Source organism: Macrobrachium nipponense, chromosome 9 (genome assembly GCF_015104395.2).
Source record: "Macrobrachium nipponense isolate FS-2020 chromosome 9, ASM1510439v2, whole genome shotgun sequence".
Lineage (NCBI taxonomy): Eukaryota > Metazoa > Arthropoda > Malacostraca > Decapoda > Palaemonidae > Macrobrachium > Macrobrachium nipponense.
The window spans coordinates 50423740-50441128 of NC_061110.1; the positions used below are offsets into that span (position 1 = coordinate 50423740).

At 35.8% G+C, this 17389-nt stretch overlaps 1 long non-coding RNA gene across 1 annotated transcript; it reads right to left on the reverse strand.

Annotated features, from left to right (window-relative positions):
• Positions 1-15724: 15724 nt before the first annotated feature.
• LOC135218676 (uncharacterized) lies at positions 15725-16941 on the reverse strand. The gene is made up of 2 exons (XR_010315376.1): positions 16251-16941; positions 15725-15926 (listed from the first exon to the last, which is right to left on the reverse strand). It is a non-coding gene; the product is annotated as an uncharacterized LOC135218676 (long non-coding RNA).
• Positions 16942-17389: the final 448 nt, after the last annotated feature.

A 17389-nucleotide genomic window follows, 5' to 3' on the forward strand; every position in this document is an offset into this window, starting at 1 on the left:
TATATATATATATATATATATAATATATATATATATATATATATATATATATATATATATATATATATATATATATATATATATATATATATATATATATATATATATATATATATATGTGTGTGTGTGTGTGTGTGTATATATATATATATATATATATATATATATATATATATATATACAGGTATATAATGATGACGCATTATTGTTTAAAGAAGATGACTAATTGATGCACATGGAACAATAAAATCAAATAAAAATTATTTCTGTTTTAGATTAGAACAAATCTCAGTAAAACTCACTTCTAGCTATAAGTTACTTGAATTCTTTTTTGTATTTTTTTTCTAGAAATCAATATTATTGTTAGTATTAGTATTTTTTCTTTTGTAATTAGCAGGCATGTTTTTTCTTTTATTATCTCTGGGGAATAGTGCACCACTTGTAATCGTGCAATGCACCACTGTTGGCGCATGCGCCATAGGTTGGCCACCCCTGTACTAAACTATTGGATTTTTCGGCCTTAGTAATGTGTAAGCTAGTATCATTCTTCAATTCTTTTAAACTTTTTCTGTAACGAGTGGGGAATTTATTTTCATGATAGGCATATGTAGCACTATATGTCATGCCTTTGACAATGTCTAAATGGTTTTGTGGTAGGTCACAGTATTTTTCAAACTTATATAGAGATGTTGCTATTGATAAAGCTGAAGGTTTGTTGCAAATAAAGAACGTCAAACCAAAGCCTTATGCATGCACTGCATTTTCACTTATTTCTTTACTTGATAAATTCACTACACAATCACTTCTGGCATTATTGGTCCAATTACTGTTGTCGATAAGGTTGTTTGATTTTCTATCCAGTTTTCTAATCAATGTGTCTGTGGTTCTACGAAGTTTTCCATATATTTCTTACCTTAATGTGTGTTTCCAATCAGCGGGAATCGAGTAGTTAAAAGTACGTCGGGCTTTTTCCAATTCTTTAAATTTCTCCTTTTCCTCCAGTTCCGCGGTAGCAATGTGACGTTTTAACATCACTGGAGAAAAATCATTAAAAGGATGTTGGTCGTATCTTCTTATGCAGCGTGGTAGCAAAGATTTAGGTAATACTTGTCCCAACACGCATTTTTTCCAGGAATTCCAAGGGAATTCTGGTAGAGTGCACCGCTAATAAGGACTTGGAGAAAGAGGTGACGTAGCATCTCAGCAGTGGGAACAGGAAAGTAAAAGTCAACGTGGCCCTCATGATGAATAACTTGATCACGAAATATATAAAACGTGATGCTATGTATAAATTTGTGATTGCAGATTTACTTTTAATGGAGAATATTACCAACAAATATTTGGTATGACCATGGAAAATCCCTAATCACCTCTCCTTTCAAACTTATATATGGAATTTTTTGAAAGACAACACTTCCCAAATATCACACTTGTCCCCTTAAAATAGTTCAGATATGTAGATGACATCTTAGTAGCCTTACCTGTTGGTATCGATGTAAAAGATTTATTGACTAAATTGAATAATTTAGTGCCATCCATAAAATTCACTGTGTAAATTGAAAATAACAATGTAAATCCTTCCCTAGATGTATTAATACATAGAGAGTCTTTCCTATGTAAATTCGTTATTTATAGGAAATCCACAAATAATTTAACATATGTACATTTTTATTCTGGCCACCATCTTAATATTATAATTTCAAGTTTTTCTTCCATGTTCTTATGTGCATTGCTGATTACGAGTCCACAATATCTTAACCAAGAAATGGAATACATAAAAAAGATAGGAAATAATCTCTGCTACCCACCTCACATAATTGATTTGTTATCAAAAAGCTCACAAAAAGTTTTATAGTATTGTTAATAATGAAAAAGAAACCTCTAAAAATGTACTTAGCTTGCCTTACTTTCGTGGATTTGAAACCATAAAATCAATATTTAAATCTTTTAATGTTAATGTTGTGTTCTCTTATAACAATACCATTAAAGGTATGCTAATTAAGAAGAGTCTCGTAACAAATAACATCATTTACAAAATTCCTTGTAAGGCTTGCTTGTCTTTTTATGTCGGTCAATCAAGCAAAAATTTAGATGTACGAATTAAGCAGCATATGCATTCAGTTAGAACAGCCCAGACTTCAAATGCACTATTTATCCATCTAAGCAAAATATCTCATTGTATCAATTGGGGCGATAGCTCTGTAATTGTTTAGTCTAATGATTCTGTTTCAAGAAATTTTCTGGAATCAGCAATTTTAGAAATCCCCGATAAAAAAAAACCTAGATCTTACTCTGGGATTGTACCATCTAGACCCATATATTTGTAAAATGTTTATGAATGACTTTAAAATAAATGAATTAACTACTAATTAATTAGTCCCACATATTTTTAGTCATTATTTTTTTTTCTCTCTCTCTCTCTCATGCTCGCTATATTTATATATTATTTTCATTTCTCACTCATTGTTTGAGCATTTTTTTTTATTTCATGTTACTAATATACAAAGTGTATTTTTTTCTAATTAAATTGTCTTTGACCAGTGTGTCTGACCGCACCGCTCCTAGATCCTTAATCTAACTTTTGGGATTTTACTAAATTGGTACTCTCCAGTCGTATATGCCTCTTTGTTTTCAAAATGTATTATTTTCTGACTAAATTACCTGTGACCACGTGTGGGTAGCTGCTTTTAACATTTTTAATCTAGCCCATGGGCGTTTTTTTGTTTCTTTAAAGTGAATTGGACCTTTTGTTAATCCTGTAATGTGTTTTTCTTTGTTCTGATCAGTCTTGCCTTAAGTAAAGGGTTGTTAAGACCAAAAGATCTCGGCAGGCAGTTCTCGTGTTTTCCTGAAGGGGGCCAACTGGAATTGGTGTTGACAATGAGATATAATTATATAATTAGTTTGCTTCGCACAAGAATTATTAGCTATCTTGTTTAACTTAAGTTTTATTATTTGGGAAAATAAATTGAATGTTACTATTCTGAAGAGGCACTTTTCTTTCTTGCAAGTCTATTTGGCACTAGGGGAATTTTACATGAGTTCAATATTGTCACTGGGGCCCGATCAACACTTCACACTGTCTATATGCTGTAATCGACTCTTCCACACCCCGCTTCGCGCTTCATCCCCCTTCTCCCTTTTCTCCCCCACTCTCTACCTTCTTCTCTCTCACTCTCTGCTTTCTTATCCCTTCTCTTCGCTACGTCGAGCCTTCTTATTTCAAATGTCAACTTCTTGGTACCACCCTTGCGTTCTTGATTTTAACTCTGGGTGTGGCATCTTCTGAAAGAACCCTTATGGTTCAGTGACTATGGCCCCTTCTTCAAAATGCCTTCCTGTCATCCTTCCTGTAGTAATTGGTAAGCTTTTCATTTGGAAACGCCTCCTTGTCCATGCCCAGGCTCTTGAGGGTGTGTCTTTGGGCATTCTTGTAGGATATTCGTGGAGGCCTACTATAGGACGTCCTTAAAAGTCTGGCACTGCTGATTTGATTGGTTAAAACCAAAAGGCCTACCTTAATAGGGAGGAGTCTCAACTTCTTCCCTTAAACAACGGTGCATTCAGTTTTTTTAGTAATATTAAGCAGAAGGCCTCGAGTTGGTCTAACTTAAATTAATTCTCGGTGCTCGAACGTGTCAGAAGATTTCAGGAGAGCCAAAGCAACGATTAATTTTCTGTAGGTCTTTGGGAGATATAAACCGTATTCTGAGGTTTCAAATTTCCTGGGCGCCTGGGTGTCAGGCTTGAGTGAGAAAGGTTCTTTCTTATACTTTGGTAAGATCATTATTTCGTTCTTTTTTCCTATTCCCCCCTTTTTTATTATTCGTTCCTTTTCTAAGTCTATATGCTAACACATTCTGCTAATAATTCCTTGATCTTATAACAGCTATATATGTGTGTATATATATATATATATATATATATATATATATATATATATATATATATATATACACATGTGTGTGTGTGTGTATGTATGTATATATATATGAATAATTACCACATCACTGCGATTCATACAAAATTATTCGAGCTACAAATGTCCTTTAATATCTAATTCGCTCTACCTCGGAATTTATATATTTTCATATATGTAAACCAAAGGGGAATTTTTCAGTTGATAATAATAGATAGAAAGTAAGTACTATATTTCAGAGACTTCTGTCTCTCTCTTTAGGTAGGTAATGAATGAGAAATTTACAGAATAGGCAATATTTATACCAAGAGATCCATCCACAGGTAAGCCATTTAACTAGGTCACCTCGGTTAATAATTTCTCTTTAATCTTCTTAAGCTTTGGTTGAAGGAAGATTCTATCTATGATGTCTGAATTCTAGGCGCCCTTTGAGATGTTCATTACCAGTCTTTGTTTAATTAAGTCTGACTCTATCATGTGGCTTTTGTGGTTATGGTTATAGAAATATAAATATCCTTGTTACAGCTTATGCTTTGCTGAGATAACAGTGCATCAGCGTGTGAAACTAAACAGTGCATTGAAACTTCTCTCTCAGTTTTGTCTTCCCATCTTCACATTATCTTAGAGGTTTTATTAATGTGTATATTTATTTATTACACAGGTACCATTCATGGTATTACATGATGTAGGGAGTAACCATAGTGTAGTAGTACATGGTGTTCACTCACAGTTGAAGAAGAGTCTCACAAGAGATTCGGTTATCTTGAAGGGTATAAGAGAAGAGATAACTCCTATATGCCGCTTACATCTGCCATGTGAAATGGTGACGGGGGAAGTTGATTTTGCTGTAAAGGATTCATTACTGTGGAAGGTGTAAATGTTCTGTTGGGTAATAAAGTTGGTAGTGTACGATTTGTTCCTTGCCGTATAGTGACAGATAAACCGTTGAGGATTAATCAGTCCTATGGTAGATTTAGAGAAGAATAGCCCCACCATTGTGTAAATTACCAGGAATATGAGGAGGAATGCACCTGCAAGTGAAGAAACTGTGGATTTACACATGCAACAAGGATCAAGTGAAGGATCTTTGAGCTTAGAAGAATTGTTCTAGGAAAGTGATGTTTCCCCTAGTAAAGATAAGGAAGAGATTTCCCAAAAAGAAGAAAAACCTGTTATTCTTGAAGAGACTCAGAGAAATAAGTGTTCCTGAAGATATTAGTGAAACTACATTACCTGAGGTAGCAGATATTCAGAGTTCAGTCCTTGAAGTTGGTCTAGTGACAGGAGAAAAGCTAATGGAATTGCAGAAGAAGGATACATCGTTAATTGATTTGTTGATCAAGAAGAGACACAACAAACTCGTACCTGTTATTATCTAAAGGAAGGTTTGCTGATGAGGAAGCACAGACCTGCAGATATACCAGGAGATGCTGAATGGGGTGAATATTGTCAAATTTTGATTCCATATCCATTAAGGAAGAAAGTGGTGGTAGTAGCACACGAATCTGGACATACGGGAATCAGGAAAGCTGTTGAGGTTATAAACTATATATCTGACCTTTGCTTCACAAACATGTTAGCAGGTTTTGTCAAGAATTTCACACCTGCCAGATACCTGGAAAACCGAATGAAACCATTCACAAAGCTCCCCCACAACCTATAGAAGTTAGAGGAGACCCCTTCAGCAAGGTGATTATAGATGTAGTTGGGCTGCTTCTGATATCTGTTAACCTTGTTGTGTCTTTTGACAAGGCTTCCTGATCCTGAGGCGATCCCAGTTAGGAGCATATCTGCCTAGGTAATTGCTGAGTAGTTATTGGAGTTTTTTTTCAAAGTTTTGAATACCATAAATTGTACAAAGTGATAGAAGAATGAACTTTACTTCTAAATTGTTCCAGGGTGTAATAAACTTGTTAGGAGTGAAATAACAGTTATCAACAGCTTATCATCCAGAGAGAAAAGGAGCCTTGGAAAGATCCCACCAGACATTGAAAAGTTTGCTAACAAAATACTGTTGTGAAACAGGAAAAGAATGGGATGTTGGTTTACTCTTAATGTAGTTTGAAGTTAGGAATGATTATCAAGAATGCATGAGATGTTCCCCTAATAAGATGATATTTTTTTCGAGAAGTAAGAGACCACTGAAGATTCTTGCAGAAAACTGGGAAGAAATTCAAGATGAAATCTAATGAGAATATGTGAAAAACTTAAGGAAAAGGTTAAGAGAGATTAGAAAATCTGAAAGTAAGTCAAGATTAAATTAAAAAGAGGTATGATGCTAAGACAAAGCTAAGAAGTTTTAGCATAGGTCAGTAAGTTCTAGTGAAAAGATTTCCCGTTACCAACAAATTTCAAGGTCCATACGAGATAATAGAGAAGTTAAGTGATAGAACTTATGTGATTGAAACATCAGAAAGAAGAAAACGAAAGAGGAAGATGCATGAAACCTTACTTCTCGGAAACTAGAACTGAAACAGTTTCAACAGTTTCAGTAACATAGTCAACTTCATCCACAGATGATGACAATAGCTATGAATTGAGAGCTGAAAGGAAGATGAATAATTCTTCAATTTTGGAAAATTTGGAGGACAAACTTAGACATCTGACTGTCGAGCAAAGTGGTGAATTGAGTGAAGTGATTAAAGGTTTTACAGAAATTTTTGCACATGAACCTAGACGTACTGATCTGAAGATTAGAGAAAATGGAAAACCACTTAAACAGAGAGCTCATTGCTTGTTGCCTTATCATCGAGATGTTTTGAAGAAAGAAGTAGAATATGTGTTGCAGCATGGATTAGCTGAACCAAGGTCACGTCATCACAGTTCTCTATGTGTTTTGGTGAAGAAACCATTTAGGATGTGTACTGATTATGGGAAACTGAATTCTATCAGTGTGACTGACAATTATCCCTTGCCTCTCAGAGATCAGTTATTTGATAATATTGAGCAAACCAAGTTTGTTTCCGAAATAGACTTATTGAAAGGATATTATCAAATTCCCTTAGATGAGAATGCTAAATTGCTGTCAGCTTTTATTACTCCTTTTGGACTGTATCAATATACTGTTTTGCCATTTGGTCTGATGAATCCACTTGTAAACTTCCCATGAGAGGTGGGTCAACTGCTAGGATCTATAGGAGTAAGTGTATATCTGGATGGCACAAAGATTTACTCTACAACATGGGAAGAACACCTGAAGATGCTAAGAAAAGTGTCCAAGAGACTATCGGAAGCAGGACTAACAGTCAACCTAGAATAAAGTGAGGTTGGAAAGGCAACTGCTCAGTATCTGGATTTGAAGTTGGAAAACGCTTTCTTGCTCCTGTAACTGTTAATATATAGATGGTATCCGTAAAACTAACCCACTTACTTCCAGGAAATAGCTAAACTATGGGCAATCTTTGTACTTAAGAGATGAGATGCAGCTCTCTACGGAGTTCTCAAAGTTTGTAACCTACTGTGTAAAATTAGAACCCATTTCTGGAAAACCAATGTAATTGCAGATTATTTATCCTGTTGTGAAATGTTGGACTGAAACCATGGATAACTAATCTTCTTGGGGGAGGAATATCATAATATAATCTTGTAAAATGTACATCTTACTAGGTTTTGTTATGTTTTGCATTCTAGTTATCTTATGTTCTGAGTAATAGTGATAATTATTGTAGTATCATATGTAATATATGCAAGATTTAACAAGAAATAATAATATGCATATGTAATATGTTATACCGTGTAGAGAGAAAAGATTTTATCCCAGTAACATGTGCTCTACTTGCGATAGCGAATGCTTTGTTTTGTTTTGAGTGTCATCGCGCAAGATAATATGTTGACAGATATTCACCCAGTCACCTAGATTTTGCCTCAGCCACGAGATAAGGAAGACTCAAGCTTTTTGTCTGTTTTATATATATGCCAATCGTATGATCAGCAAACTATAGGAGTTGTATAGAATGCGTTAAGGCAATTTTTTCTATAACGTACCTTGCCTCGATCGACTGCGTCATGTATTGTAAAATTGCAGAGGGTCTTGGCCTTAAAATATTTTGCCTTGTAATGACATCATGATTTTTTGGGTTGAGTTACATAGAACCAGAAGTTCCAATACGAAGATAGAATTCATGCTCAATCTTATTCTAGAGTCCATTTCTGCTGGCTTTCTCTCTCTCTCTCTCTCTCTCTCTCTCTCTCTCTCTCAGTTAGCATAAAGTAATTAATTGTCGACCACTCCATTTTGATTCTGTGAAATCTAGCATTTAGTTTTGAAGCAGCGTGTGAAAGGGTGGTAACAGTGCCTCGGTAGGACCAGTGAAAGTGTAATTTATTTTTTTTTTCGTGCTGCAATTTATGTAAAGGTATTGTTATATTTTTACAAGTTTAAGTCATGAGTTAGGAATACTGAGCGAATTTAATTTTTTTTAGCTATTTTCTGTTTTAATGGTTTTGCATCATGTTGTTTTTCATGTCTATTTTTATTTTTATTTGAACTATTTAATTCTTTTGAGGTCTTGATTTTGGTAAATTTGATACAATTACACATTTTGTGTTTTCATATTTTCTTAATGAATTAGTATTGTATACTTGATTTAATTTCACATTTTAACAATTGTGATAATTTTCATTATTTAGATTTTCTTTTCAAATATTAAGTATTTCTTAATAGTTTAATTTTTTCATGATTAATTAAATTTTATTATAAATAAATCCCTATCTAATTTGTTTAGTAATTTAATTCAAGAATTAATCAAATTTTGTGTTGTTTTCAAGTAATAGTAAATTTTCCTTAAATTGTGAATTTATTTTCAATACAAAATGAATAATTTTGTATTGAAAATAAATTTTTGTATTTAAAATGTTTACAACAGTGTTTCATTTATTGACCACCAGTGTATGCCAAAGCGACAGATTGCGCTGTTCCTTCAATTTTCTTGAAGTGAATTAAGACATCAGAGACAGTTAAAGTTGTTTGATGGAGTGATGGCCTTTATTTAACTGAAGTCTATATGAATACATCACACTTGTTTTGATAAATTTAGTATAATTTCTCAAATATTTGATAACGCTTCAGAAAGAATCACTGTTACCTTTAGAGTACTCAGTCGTGTTTTATCTGTTATAAAAGTTCAAGTATCTGGTTGTTGTAACATAACTTTGAATGCTATGATTGATAAGTGTATAACCAGGTATTTGGAACACTAACTATAAATTACACGTTATCAATGATCACTTATATGAAGCCTAAAGGGTTGAACGAGTTCTTTCCGTTTTGGATTTTTGTCGCGTTTCGTTTCTGTTTTTCAATATTTTTATATGCATATATACATGCATGGATACATACATAAATACACACACACCCGCATATATATACATGTGTGTGGGTGTATATATATATGTATATATACATATAATATATAATATATTTACATATAATATATATCTATATATATATATATATTATATATATATACTATATATATGTGTGTGTGTGTGTGTGTGTGTGTGTGTGTGTGTGTGTGTGTGTGTGTGTGTACATATACATATTGAAAAACAGAAACGAAACGCAGCAAAAATCCGAAACGGAAATAACTCGTTCAACCCTTTGGGCTTCATATAAGTGATTATTGATAACGTGATGGATCTCATCAATCAGCCCATTAGTGTCACTCTTAGTGTCAATCACTTGACGTAGCAGTTCCAGGAATCACATCTCTCGTTTAATTTCATTCTCATTGAGCCAGGTTTGTGAACGCATTCTGAGGCAGGCATAAAGGTTACAGCTTTTTTGCTTCTTTCTTTTTCTCTTCCTATGTTGTTTTGACTTTTATCAACTCATTGTATTTAGTCAGTCAATATTTCCACAATTCTTGAGAAAGATGTAGTCATTTTGGAGAATATTTCCTTGATTAATCAGTAAGAAGTGTTTCATAGATTAGTGGCGCCTATCCAAAATGAGGCGACGACCACATTTTACTAGTCGTAATCATTTAATGAATTTCATTTCCCTTTTCAGGAGAAAAGAGATTCCAGTTATAGAGGACCTTGTTAATAGGTTTGAAAGGAAATTATTATTTTATGGGCCTACTTTTATATATAAATTTTTTTTTTTTTTTTTTTTTTTTGCTTCTTATAACAGCAAACTTGAAACATAATTTACACCAGATAATATAAAAAAAAAAAGATGATTTGTAATACCTTCCCTAACTTCACTTGAGGAACCGTGACCAATCTTCCGGAATCAATGTTTGAAGTAAATTTTTAGTTTGGAGGAAGGTTTTGCTCAAATTAAGCCGGGGTATACCTCGCAAAAATGTGGGCTAACTTTCTGAGAGGTATAAAACCAAGATGGCCGCCTCCAGATTATGTCAAACCTATAAACCCTCCTATCTTAGGGAATTTTTCTGTTACATATGCATTTCTGGTATCTAATTATAGTTTTTTGAGATCAAGGATCCCAAATTTTATGTTAACATTTTGTTTTTTCCAACATTCTTTATGTTTGAGTAAAAATATTTATAAAATATAATTCATTTTTTCAAAGTGAAGCAAAATAATTAGTGCAAAATAATATCCATGATCATGATTTAATGCGTGTAAGTAATCTTGGGGTCAAGAAATTTAAATTTCAAAATCTTAAGGCTACCAAGGTCCCATATGCATTAGATTATTAGTTAGCATTTTGCACAAATTGTTTGGTCTCATTTCATGAAGCTGGAAGTTAAAAAGGGCTTTTTTCTCACATTTTTAGCTTTTTGAACAACAGCTAAATTGCGAATTGCAAAAATGATTTTTTGTATAAGTATTTTTAGTTTCACTTTATCAATTAGAGCTATATTACCATAAAAGTAATCATCGTATTCAGATAGGTCCTACATGTTGCAGACACAATTGATAACGTGAAGGGCTCCCTTAAAACTATTTAGCAGTCAAGTTCAGGGAGGCCTTTTAAGCGAGCTCTTCAGGAGGAGGAATCTAGCTTAAGTGAATGCACTATTAACCCACGAATTAACAAAAATACAGAGAGAGAGAGAGAGAGAGAGAGAGAGAGAGAGAGAGAGAGAGAGAGAGAGAGAGAGAGAGAGAGAGATATCATGTCATTAATTTTCCTTGTCCCATAAAAAAATCTAGGTATTTTAGTTTATAGCAATTAGCCTAATAGCAACAAGAGTTAACAAACAATATGAGAGAGTTGATAATGGGCTTAAGCAAAATCACAATAAAGAAAATTACATCAATCATCAAGCAAAAGTGTTGCACAGATATAAGGCTTATAAAACAAAATAGTTATATAAAAAAAAGCATACAAAGATCTGAATTGTAAGCTTTATAAACATGCCTTATAAATTGATTAATCAAAATTTTTGTATTAAAAGTCAGCTGATAATAAACAAAACCATTTTCATTTGAGAAATATTGAATTAGGTCTGTCCTGTCCTGTCTGTGTCGTGTGTCTGCTGTCTGTCGTGTGTCTGTCTCGCTGCTGTCTGTCTGTCTGTCTGTCTGTCTGTCTGTCTGTCTGTCTGTCTGTCTGTCTGACATAATTTCAATTCCAAAATAGGCTAAGCCACGTCGACTGTGCTAGTTCGACTCTCCAAGTCTGGCGAGTGATTGGCGATTCCTCGACTTTCGATCTTCCTTCCCTTACATCAATTGGACACGAGTTTTTTTCGTGGTTCCATTATTTTATTTATGAACTAGAACATAAAATTTATATGGCCTAATGAGGTAGCGAGCCATGGATACATTTTGTGTCCTTTATTGGACGAACTTACTGTGGTAAGCAGATAAACTCAGCAATAAGTTCACGGCAACAGGTACTGCCTATTTGACTGTTGTCTCTGGATGACTTTCGACTGCAAATTCTGCAATTTACTAAATACAGTCTGCATTTTGGGTAGGAGTGCAATATAAAGAAAGACTGGTTTAGCATACCTTGAATTTTTGTTGGAATTCATGTCAACCAATGCTTAATAGAGTCGAGTATATAGGCTAGGCAAAGTCAAAGAACTCCCAGTGTAGCCTATACCAAACAACACCTACTATGAGATTCAGGGTCTCTGTAATACGGTTTTTTGGACTTTGCTCCTTGTCAAAGCATCGGATGTAGCTGAAAGTTGACATATGTATATTTTACAACCACACACAAATTTTGTCAGCATTATCAATAAAATAAACCCGATAGTTTTAATTTTTATAGAGTAAAAATGCTCTAGCCAACGTCATGGCCAATGATTACGAGCCAAGAGTCGAAAACATTCATTACGTAAGCAAGGTAAACACACCTTTTGACGAAATGTTGCCCCGCCCATCCACCAGACAGAAACTCCATTGGCTCTGAAACCCAAAGACTTTATGAATGGCGGAACGATACATAGATGTGGGTGGGGTATCAGTGCTAGCATAGTAATACTACTGTAGCAGTAGTGCCGCAACAGTATAGCATTAATATACATGAATTAAACGTTTAGGCCAACTGCTGGGATCCTTGAGGATCATTTAGCACTTCTTATAGACAGAAGTTAAATTTTCTAATCCAACAATGCCCATGGTAGCCTTCAGTGTTATCCTGAATTATAACGAGGCGAAAGTGGGTGGAGCCTCATGAAGTCATCATTTTGACGATAATTATTGGTGAAGGTTTAAAGCCAATATACGGTACCGGCTATTTTTTTTTTTTACAGTAAATAGGTAGATAGCCAATAAATAAAAATTGCTTGACATTGGATATAGCAGTTATCAAATCAAGCTTGTCTACTATGTTTTTGAAAACTACCAACTATTCCCTACATCTTGTCAATCTGATTGTGACTTATAAAGTAGACTGTAATTTCTTAGGAAACTTATTTTGGGAGTTAGACTAATAATCGAAGTGTTTTTGTATTCATTAACATATTTTGTTGGTTTGTTCATTATGACAATTATCAGTAGACAGGTTCCAGAGTTCATAAAGGTGTACTGCTTTGCTTGTATTTAAATTTGTATGTCATTGTTGCCAGAGGTTTAGCCTTCGTTATGTATAGCCAATCATCCATCGAGAAAGAGGGAAGAAATGCTGTCATAAGTTACGTAACGAGTGCGTTCGAAACCTTTTCTCTGAGTAAGTTGGCCCGTCTTCAAAAAAGGTCACTTTTCCATTATAAGTACCAAATTTATTCAACCTACGTAATGCAGAATAGAGTCAAAATTTATGTGTAGATATAATATGTATTCTGAATAAGCGTTATATTTATGAAATGCATAGATAAAAAGTTATTGCAAAAAAACCGTGTTACAGAGGCCCTGAATCTCATAGTAGTGTAGTCTATGCCAAACAACACCCAGTGTAGCTTGTGTCCAACAACACCAAGTGTAGCCTGTGTCCAACAACTCCCTATGTCAAACACCTCCCAGTTCTAGACTTATAAAGCTTTGGAAAAATCAATTTAAATGTCATGATAGGCAAGACTAATAATGGGGTAGATCTAAGCCCTTATTCCGCAGCGAACTAGACTATGCCAGTTGACTTTTTTTCTATACAGTTTTACTTCCTGAACAAGAATTTAAGATAATATTTTTTCGGCCGGCTGTAATTAACGTGTAATTTACCTTTGAACTCTATCCTACGGTAAGGGGGACCGATGGGAATGCGGGGTTCTGGGTGGGGTAAAACACTTGGGCGAATTATGCCGTTCAACTGTATCCTACGGTAAGGGGGACTGATGGGAATGCAGGGTTTTGGGTGGGGTAAAACACTTGGGGGAAGGTTTTGTAGTGTTATTGTGTCATTTCCTCTTATTTATGACATTTGAAACACGAAATATAAGCTTAAATAAAGCGATAAATAAACCAATAATGGAGCCGTTACATAGCCAAAATCACTTATTGCTACTGCTATTACGACGCCGAATCCTACTACGCATGCGCCAATCCTACTGCGCATGCGCCGAGATATAAGGGAGCTTTTAGTTCAGACACAAACTTCCTAAGGAGATAAATGATGGGGGTATTGTAGGGGGTTACATGTATTTAACCAATCATGTTGCATTATTAACCCTACATTGCGATAGGAGGTTTTTGGGGAGAATTCATGCATTGTTACATATATTCCTTTTCCTCATTTGATTTGTAATTGTGTAATATTATTTCAAGCTTTTATTTCTGTTCCGTTTATCATAGTATTGTTTAATATGTGCACTGACTTGATCTCACTTCATAATGTTGCCTCATATATCTTACAATATTACGTTACAATTGAGGGCAGGCCACTGAAAGTCTCCTGAGGGGTGGGACTAGAAGGCGGTTTTAGGACGTTTCGAGACCTTTCTGTCAATGACGTGAAATTGATGGTATTACATTTTTTGAAATTGATGGTATTACATTTTTCGTGAAATTGGTACAGGGGGTCCTCGGGTTACGACGTTGATCCGTTCTTAAGATGCGTCGTAACACGATTTTCAGCGTAAGTCGGAACATTAAAAAATACCACATGATTTAATGTAAATACCTATCAATAACAACGAGAGAACAATTCCTTACCTTTAATTATTTGATTGGCTTACACACTGGAGAGGAAGCTGCGGTGCTGGAGAGACTGGGGGAGGTTAGTGAAGAGAAAAAGAACCTCCAGAAGATGCTGGAGATGCTGAGGCAGGTGATTCTTGAGGTAAGCAGAACATACTACTGGAGATGCTGAGGCAGGTGATTCTTGAGGTGAGGCAGAACATACTACTGGAGATGCTGGGGCAGGTGAGTCTTTAGGTGAGGCAGAACCTGCAGAAGGTGCTGGAGATGCTATGGCAGGTGAGTCTGGGTTAGCAGAACATTCAGAAGGTGCTGGAGATTGTGGGGCAGGCGAGTCTGGATTAGCAGAGGCAGCTGAGGTAGAGGGTACAGGATCTCTTGCAGACCTCTCTACCTTCTTAAAATTCTGCTCCAGGTTAGTCTGAACAGAGAGCAACCTCTTTTCATCCAAGATCTCCTTGTAACACTGCATCAAATCCATGACGCCTCTGGAAACCCTAGTGAACCTGTCCATGTTGGGATCCTGAGCCTCAAAAGTTGACAACGCTTGCTGCAACTCTGCAAAACCTCTTGTCAAGTCCTGCCTTGTGAAAGCCTTAGGCTCGGGGGTGGGTGCTTCTTCTTCTTCCTCTAATATCTGCTTCTCCAGTTGTATCAGGTCCTCAGCAGATAACTCCTCGCCATGAGACTCCAGCAGCTCTGTAACATCATCAACCTCCATCTCCAAATTGATTTCCTTACTCAGGGCAACAACGATCTTGACAACTTGCTGAACTGTGTCCTCAAACCCATGGAAATCATTCACAAATTGAGGACAAATTTTCTTCCAGACACCATTCATGTTTGTTTGCTCAACCTCCTCCCAGGAATCAGCAATGTTCTTTACAGCATCAAGGATGTTGTAGGATTTCCAAAAGTCCTTCAGAGTCAAGTCCTTCTTGGTTTCAGTTGCCTGTAAAGCCATAGCAATTGTCCTTCATAGGTAGTAGGCCTTGAACGAAGCAATCACTCCTTGGTCCATAGGCTGTAAAAGGGCCGTGGTATTAGGTGGAAGGTAAACCACCTTGACATTAGGGTTGAAGTCTCCCAGCTGGGCAGGGTGTCCAGGGGCATTGTCCAGCACTAGCAACACCTTAAAGGGGATAGGAGGTGCAATACCGCTCCACACTTGGAACAAAATGGTTTACGAACCAGTCCTCAAACACTGCAAGTGTCACCCATGCCTTCTTGTTGGACTTCCAAATTACTAAACTTTTTTTTTTATACATATTCAATTAAACAAAACTTAGGAAAGTAATTTAAACAGCCTTAACATACAGATTAATATAATTATTAACACCTTACAATTAACAACAAACACGCTGAAGGTGGCAAGCCAAATAGTACATTCGTATGTTAGACCGCTTTATAGTTAAATGGAATTCCTGTCGACGAAAGGACCTCATCCAAAACGTAGACGAAGCGAGAAAGTCCTTTTCAGTGAATATGTTTAGTTCGTAACCACTCTGTCCTAAAAATATGAACAATATCACTATTAGTGACATGGAAACAGTAAGTCAAATTAAACTAACCCAGAATTACTCAAAATTAAGCTGCATAAATTTTTACAGGGCTTCGCACAAAATAAAATTAACCAAAGCCCTAAACTTCATAACAATGCAACCTTTAACGCAAATAACCTGGGAATTTTATATGAATAAATTGACTCAAAAGGACCAAGAATAGTTATTTAATAATTAAGGGTTTAGCAAGACCTTTACTTAAATATAAATGAAAGTACTGGCAATAACAAGGAATCGAACTAAAACCCGCTTCCCTCAGTTGAACCCCATACCTGTTATTGTCCAGAGAGGCATATAAGTGGAAGTGACGACGACGTTCACCACAAGAGCAAGTTGCAGATAAAGGAGCCAATTATACGACACATCAAGCTAGGACTCCACTTGGGCTCAATCACACACAACGATGCTGAATACATCAAAGTAAGCCCTTGGTCATAACTCGAGGACGAGGTCTTCAGAACTGCATACGTCTCGACGTGGCACATGGTCGTGGCAAACCAATCGAAGAAGCTATCCAGTGGTCCAGTGAGGGTTTTACAACATCCACATATTGTTTATATTCCTCACTGTATAATTATCGACGAAGAAACACATCTGCGAAAAACACTTGAACACGAAGATTAGTAATTTCACAGAAGGCTTAGAGGAATAGGAGGAGGAGTTGCTGCCATACTGCGGACTGAGTGATGACTCCTTCTGTCTTTCAGTACATAACCATGTCGGCTTGTATAGTATAACAAGGTAATAAGGGAACCAATGGAAGAGGGTTAAAAATGAAAACAATCTAATTGAATACCAACTTAAAACTATCAAACAACCACTTACTCCCTTTGAGTCAAAATATGCGGTTAATACAAACAAAAAATGGAAAGTTACGAATTATATTCGTAATTTTCTGGACAGTAGTTGACCCTTCCAAATGCCCTTGAGTGCCCTTGGATTTTCAGCCTGATACACCAACAAGGGCTTCAGTTTGAAGTCGCCAGCAGCATTACCCCCAAGAAGTAAAGTTAGCCTCTCCTTGCTGGCTTTATGACCGGGTGCTGACTTCTCCTCCTTGGCGATGTAAGTGCGGTTAGGCATACCCTTCCAAAACAAACCTGTCTCGTCTACGTTAAACACTTGCTGAGCAGAATAACCCCCCTCCTTAATTATCTCAGACAACGCTTTAGGAAATCACTCGCTGCTTTCTCATCCCCACTAGCAGCTTCACCTTGCACTTTAAGGTTATGGTAATTGGCCCGAGCATTAAATCGCATAAACCAACCCCTACTAGCCACAAACTCTTCACTTTCACTTCCCTCCCCCTTTTCTTTTTTCAACGCTTCAAACAATCTTTTCGCCTTCTCCTGAATCACCATAAGGCTGACTGGGATACGCCGTTGATTTTGGTCTTCCAACCAAAGCACCA